Source organism: Microtus ochrogaster, linkage group LG3 (assembly GCF_000317375.1).
Source record: "Microtus ochrogaster isolate Prairie Vole_2 linkage group LG3, MicOch1.0, whole genome shotgun sequence".
NCBI lineage: Eukaryota > Metazoa > Chordata > Mammalia > Rodentia > Cricetidae > Microtus > Microtus ochrogaster.
Window position 1 is genome coordinate 35,354,550 of NC_022029.1, and position 7,093 is coordinate 35,361,642.

At 44.4% G+C, this 7,093-nt stretch overlaps 1 pseudogene; it reads right to left on the reverse strand.

Annotated features, from left to right (window-relative positions):
• Positions 1 to 6,613: 6,613 nt before the first annotated feature.
• On the reverse strand, positions 6,614 to 6,841 carry LOC113457606 (annotated as a pseudogene).
• Positions 6,842 to 7,093: the final 252 nt, after the last annotated feature.

Here is a 7,093-nt window from a genome sequence, read left to right on the forward strand (position 1 = left end):
GTGTGTGTGCACGTGAATGCGTGCGTGCGTGTGTGTGTGTGTGTATGCATGGGTGCGTGTGTGCGTGCATGGGTGTGTGTGTGTATATGTATGCGTGTATGTGTATGCATGTGTGTGTGTGTGCATGGGTGCGTGTGTGTGTGTGTGCAAGAGCACGCGCACACACAGGAGGCCAGAGACCAGCACAGGTGTCATTCCTAGGGCACCATCGATCCTTTTCCCTTCACCATAGATCCTTTTTCTTTTCTCATTGACCAGGAGCTGCATAGATTAGACTGGCAAGAAATCAAACCCAAGAGATCCACCTACCTCCACCTCCCCAGCCCTGGGGTGACAGCATGTGCCACCCTGCCTGGCTTCATTTAAAAAAAAAATGTGTTCTGAGGTTCGAACTCAGGTCCTCATGCTTGCAAGACAGGCACAAGCACTTTACCAACGGAAGTATCCCCAACTTCAGTATTTGTAAGATATAATGGAAAAAGTACACTGGTTATCTCAAAAGAGAAACTCTGCAAAACTACACACAAAGAAATAATTGAACAGACTTTGTCTCCATTTCCAAAGGCTAGTATTATCAATGAAGACTTATCAAATACTTCAGAAGTCTGTAAAATATTGAATGGGTTATTTGACAAGTTATTAACTAAAATCAGCAGAGTTCTGGGGCCCACGTAGTCAAACAGTGCATCACACCTCCCCAGCCCCAGTTGCTCAGCTCATAACCCGAATTCAAATGTTTCTCTTGATTCCTCTTGGATTATAGCCTGGAGTCTGTCATGGCTGCCATGGCCAAAATGCCAGGGCAAGATTTCTGAAAGATAGGGAGAAGGCATGAAGGCAAAAGGAAGAGCGAAGTCAAGAAAAGCAAGAGAAGCGGTGGTTATAAATCTCTACACACAGGGAGGCGTGGGTACCCTCGGGACATAACCAGCAAGGAGGAAGCAGCACATTTCCAACTCCTCGGTTATCAGATTTTCTCCCTTCCTTAGAAAGGTGGCTCTCGGGCTGGGTTACTTGATTACCAGGTGTCCAGTGCTTCATTTCCTAGGACACAGGACTTTCGGTACTGCAATTTGGATGGACCTGGGCATCTGAGAAACTGAGTTAGCCAGCTCTGTTTGAAGACCAGGTTATCTCTAGACTCCTACTTCCTTCCTCCAGGTATTGATGGTCAAGTATTCCGGCTGAAACGGGTAGATCAAGCCGGTAAGATTAGAGAGCAGAAAACTTTTTTTGAGAAAAAAAGAAAAAAACTGCACCACATTTAAATCCTAAATAAGCCAGAGCAAGAAGCTGTGGAAAATCCTAAATTAAAACTAATATTTGAGGATGATGGGAAATAATGAACCAAATCAATAAATGGGCAGAAAGGACAGGCAAATTGTGTGATATTTTTCAAAGAATCAAATATATAATAGCTGTAGTGGTCCTGGGGATCAGAACTGCAGAGTAGCTGAAATACAGTTGTCAACCGATATGGGGAGAAAATGACCAGAGAACTGGACTGACAGGAAAAAAAAAACCATATTATAGAGAAAGAGAAAGGAGGGGTGATACTAACATATCCTGTAAAACAGTTAATAATTGCATTTGAGCATTCAGGCTATGTAAATGTCCTTTGCAAATGAGAGTATAGATTTGCTTGCAAATGGTAACATGGTGAGCATGCTAAACAAACATGACATAGTACTTTTAAAAAAAATAATTAGAGCATCATGTTGTCAGCAACATCCACAGACATCTCAAGTTTCTAGGAAACTATGGTCTATTAAGAAATGTGCAGTGCCTAGTGGGTTCCCATGGGTGGGAGTGAGCAATAAAAGTAAAATAGACATTTCTCCCCACACTCCTCTGTGAATTAAAAGGGATTGATGGTGCTGGAGAGTTGGCTCACAGGAGTTCACACTGCTCATACAGAGGACCAGAGTTCAGGTCCTAGCATCTTTGTCAGATGGCTCCTGACCACCTGTAATTCCAGCTCTAGGAACTCATATGCCCTCTTCTGGCCTCCGTGGGCAACTGCACTCACACTCACATACACCCCAGACACAGACGCATAAACACATTTAAAAATAAAAAGCAACTTTTTAAAAACCAGAGATTGGCTTGATGGTTCCAAGTGAGTGTCAGGGTAATTTTTTTTTTTGTAGGGTAGAAGCCTCAGACTTCTGACTTTCACGAAGATTCTCTAGTGGAACCAGAGCCTACTTAAACACATCCTTAGCCAAAATAAATGGTCCTCCAGTTCTGGAGCTTGAAACCGTGTCACATCTGCGCTGCCACGACCCACTCCACTCTAGTCCTACCCTCTGTGTAAAGAGTCTGAGAAGGGAAAAGGCTCCAGGAGAAACTAAGTTGGTGTGTGCTTAGATCTAGTGTGCACGACCCTGGGAAATCTGAAATGCATTGAGACCGGCTAATCATCCTCCACAGCTAACCAAGTGATCACTGATTAAAAATAGCATTGAACGTGTATTGGGCATCTATTTCGGGCCTCGTTTTATTTGGAATGCAAATCCTGTTGGAAGCCAGAGCAGCATAAGCAGCAGCTGGAAATCGACTCAGAACATTCCAGCCAATTCACGTCGAGCCCAGTTGGCAGAAATAATGCCATTCTGCCGTCTCAGCGAAGGAGAGATGGTTAATTATGCCCCACTGCCCAGCGGTTTCTATTATGAACACATCTGGACTGAAAGGCTCATTGGAAATCGCCAATCTCTCAGCTTCCCAGAGCCTAAATCAAGTTGAGGAGGTGATTTGTGAGGGAACGAGCAGAGGGAGTTTGAGCAAACAGCTTCGCCCATGGGGGCCCAGAAGGCCCTGATGAAAGTCTGCTGGAGTTTCAAAGGGCCTTGCTCAACCCCAGTGCTCGGGCTTCTGTCAGTGCTGTCTTCCAGCTCCTAACACACAGTGTCTGGACAGGTTGTGCTGTAAATAATAAATAAAACACACACATTCATGCCTGCACCTCAGGGCAAGTCAGTTTAGTTTGCCCGGTGCCCTCCACTACCGCAGGCTGTGATGTTTTCATCTTTCCTAAAAGAAAGTAAGGCTGGGACCTTGTCTGGCTTTGAACAAAAAGCCTTTCAAGAAATGTCTATGTCCTGTATCAAGACATGCAGCTGTCTGTCCTCCAGATGAATGATGCGGCCTCTTGGCTTGGCAGTGGGAAGCGCTCCATGAGGATGTCTCTGTTGGAGGTGCCATCATTGAGAGGAAAATTAAAACAGACCATCACTCAAACCCGAGGGTGGCCGTGGAAATCCTCCAGGGTTTCAATTTTAGGAGCTGGATCACTTTCTTCTTTCCACTGGTATTTTCTACTGGACATATTGAGGAAGTTCTGTTTGACAATGTAAAAATATATAATGATCAAACCAGAATAGTTGTCGGCCTTCCCGCGCCTTATTTAGGTACCAGTCCTTTGTGTCGGGCAGCTTCAAACTCTTGCAGCTCTTAAAACGGCAACAACCAAACATTATTGTGAATGGCAATCACTCCGCTGTGTTTGGGAGCCTATCATTAACTCTCTCTTTTCTAGCGGGCACTACTCAGCTCTTTCCTTCTGTGGAATCAACTCTCAGATCTCACGAAGTGAGAATGCGTATTATTTTCCATACCTGGCTTGTTTCACTGAACCCCAAACAGGTCAAGTCTCCCATCTCCCTTGCTCCTACATGTTCCTGAAAGACAAATGGAGTTCTGCCAGTATGGAAGAAGCTCAGATCCAGTAGGACCCTAAAGCTGAGGACCTGGACCAGGCTCAGTTGATATATTCCTTGTCCCCACCCCGGGGGTGTCAGAAGCCCTGAGAAACCATTCCCTCATTCTCCATCCTCCCTCAAACTGCCTGATAACTAATATCCATGTCTAGTACCTTCCTTTATCTCAAAGCCTACAAGATTTCATCCTTAATGAACTTCAAATTATCTCATGAACATTCACAACTCTAGCCACAGGGGCTGAAGTCAGTGCTGTAGCACAAGGACCAACACACAGGTGCCCTCAATATGTCATGGAGACTGATCGCACGCTTTTCACATCTTTATAGCATCGGGACACCAAGGAAGAGACTCAAGAGTTACCTGGCCTGGACACAGACACCATTCAGAAGCAAGAACCCTCTGCTCTGGGATCCCAGCCTCAGAAACAGCCTTTCTCTGAGCTGCATAAAGTCCCAGAATAGCAAATACGAGCTTCTGGAAGCATCTCTTGCAGTAGGTTCCCATGAAAGCAAGGTGAGTATGAAACTTCCCACCAGTTAGAGGATAACAGGCTAAGGCCAGACTTGGGGGTTGAGATTCTAGGACTGTTCAATACCAAGCACAAAGACAGAATCCTAAAGGAAGAACCTGGTGGTATGCAAAAAGGGTGTCCTTTGGATGCAGAGATTTGCATTCAAACCCCAGGTGGGCTGCAAGAGCTGTCCCAATGTAAAGCTTTCTGCTTTCTGAGCCTTGACTATCCCATGAATTACACTGGACAATGTAGTAATAGGAGCGGTGGGGCTGCATCCCGCCACCCGGCTAGCTTTACCCGAAATAATTACACGGAAACTGTATTCTTTTAAACACTGCTTGGCCCATTTCTATCTAGCCTCTTCTAGGCTAATTCTCGCACTGGACTAGCCCATTTCTTATAATCTGTTGTAGCCCACGAGGTGGCTTACCAGGGAGCTTCTAGCCTACGTCCATCCTGGGTCGAAGCTTCATCGCGTGTGCCTCAGAGAGCAGAGCTATCCCCGCGTCCGCCCAGGAGCCGGGAGCATGGCATCTCTGCTCCAGACAGCAGAGCTGTCAAGTCTGAGCTCACTTCCTCTTCCTCCCAGAATTCTGTTCTGTTTACTCCACCCACATATGTTCTAAGCTATGAGCCCAAGCAGTTTGTTTATTACTTAACCAATGAAATCAACAGATTGATATATGACACTCCCACATCAGGACAAGATATGGAGAGGAAAGCAAAAGTGTGTTCAGTGTAACTGTGAGTTATCTGGCTCCCTCCATGGAAGATTCCTTGGTTCTCTTGCCCAGTTACAGATTAGAATCGGGGGCATTTATTTATGCCTTCTCAACAGAGCTAACTTCCCTTTCCTGGAGACTGGGATGTAATCATCTAGGATGAGACTCAGTCATCCTAATCTAAATATTTTGTTGCTTTATTTTTAATCTGACCCAGATTAATAGCTACTGCCCAAATACATCAAGATAAGTATCATCCTTGGACTTGAATTTTATATTACAGTTTAGGCAAATATCTTACTTCTCTGGGTCTTGATTTATTACTAAAAAGAGGAACAATATTCTGGTTTAATAGGTTGTTCAGAATATTTGCTAAGATATGTTTGCAAGGCTCCTAAAATAATAGCTGACGGCTAGTAACTGCACAACAAATATTCACTTCCTGCACTCCGCTCATTTCTTTTCTTATCATTAGTCAAACACACATGTGCTAAAATATTGACAATATAAATAAGGATGATAGATAAAAGGCACCATGTCTGTCATCTTTTAAATTAAAGTATTACGAACTACCACCTCCAAAACTGTTTCACCTTATTCTCAGCTATAACGTAGGCTTAAATCCTAGAATAGAGGTGGAAATTTTGTTATATAGGTACCCAATTCCTCTTTCCCATGCTCAGGGCAGACATCACTAATCAATTACAACACTCTTTCCTATTGAACTCATATGATGACTCAAAAGTTCTTTACTCCACAGACTCCACTAATAATCATCCATGGCATACATTTAAAAAAATTACCCATCCTTATCATAGATCAAGGGCAACCTCAAGGCTGCAAATGAGGCTAAATTCAGAGCAGATGGAGAGTGATTAACCAAAGATGAAAGCAGACCCAGAGGGGGCCACAGTTCTGTGAAATCTGATCTGTCCTCAGAGAAGAATTTGTGCTTTCTAATGAGTGGAAGGAGAGCTAAGGGTGAGTAAATGCTACCACCCATGGTTTCCAGAAAGGACATTATTTCTCTGACTTCAGAAACATGGTGCTGACTGCCCGGGCTTTATGCACCAAAGGTGATGGGCAGGATCTAATGAGCAAGCCCCACGAAGCTCAAGCCAGCCGGTGACTGGAAACTGACATCAGTGCCTGTGTGTTTGTCACAGCTGAGACCTCATGAACGCCAAAGATGCCTGGGGTCCTCACTTACTGTGTTGGCGGCATCAAATACTTCTACTGGTAGAGGCGTCTGCTCTAACTCCTTATTATTGATTACACCCTTGAAGGGCCACAAGCATGCTCACTCTTTACAGTGTAGCGCCTCTGCTGGCCAAGCCCTGGTAAGGCGGAGACGCTAACTTCAGGAGTGGGATATCCTGTCGGGAGCCCTTCGGTGAAAAGATTTTTTATCTGGATCCTGAAAACTGTAACATCATACTCATCTTTCTTTCTTTCTTTTTTTTCAACATTTTTCTTAGTAATGCCTATTTAAAAATACAGCGAGATCAACATTTGGTCTCTGTGAAGAACTCTTTCCTGGCAAGGTTCCTTCCCAGCGGCCTTCACCACACCCGTGACCATGCTGTGTGTCTCCTCTTCAGCAAACACTGCAGGTTTCTGAGCCAGTCCTTCGCCCTCAGTCTTCCCCTTTATCAATCAAATTCATTTTCAATCCACTGTTTAGAGAGAGCACTTTTTTTTTTCTGTTCTATGAAGAGAACTTTTTTGTTCACAATTGGATCATAATGCAGAAAAGTCAGCTTTTCTCGGAGTCAGCTTCTCTCGTGTTGAAAGAGAAACCTGCCCCAGCCGTGGCTCACCAGTCTCACCAGAATAGTTTTTGACTTGCCCTTGGCAAAAGAGATGGCAGAGAGCAGCATGGGGGTGGGTCCTGGTACTCTATGTCAGCTTTAGTTCTTTTTCTTTCTTTGTTTGTTTTTTATTTGGTTGGTTGGATTTGGTTTTGGTTTTGGTTTGTTTGCTTATTGGTTGGTTGGTTTTTTGCAACAGGGTTTCTCTGTAGCTTTAGAGCCTGGATTTGGATTTTAAAGACAGGTTTTTCTCTGTGTAGCCCTGGCTGTCCCAGAATTCACTCTGTAGACCAGGTTGGCCTCAAACTCACAGAGATCCAT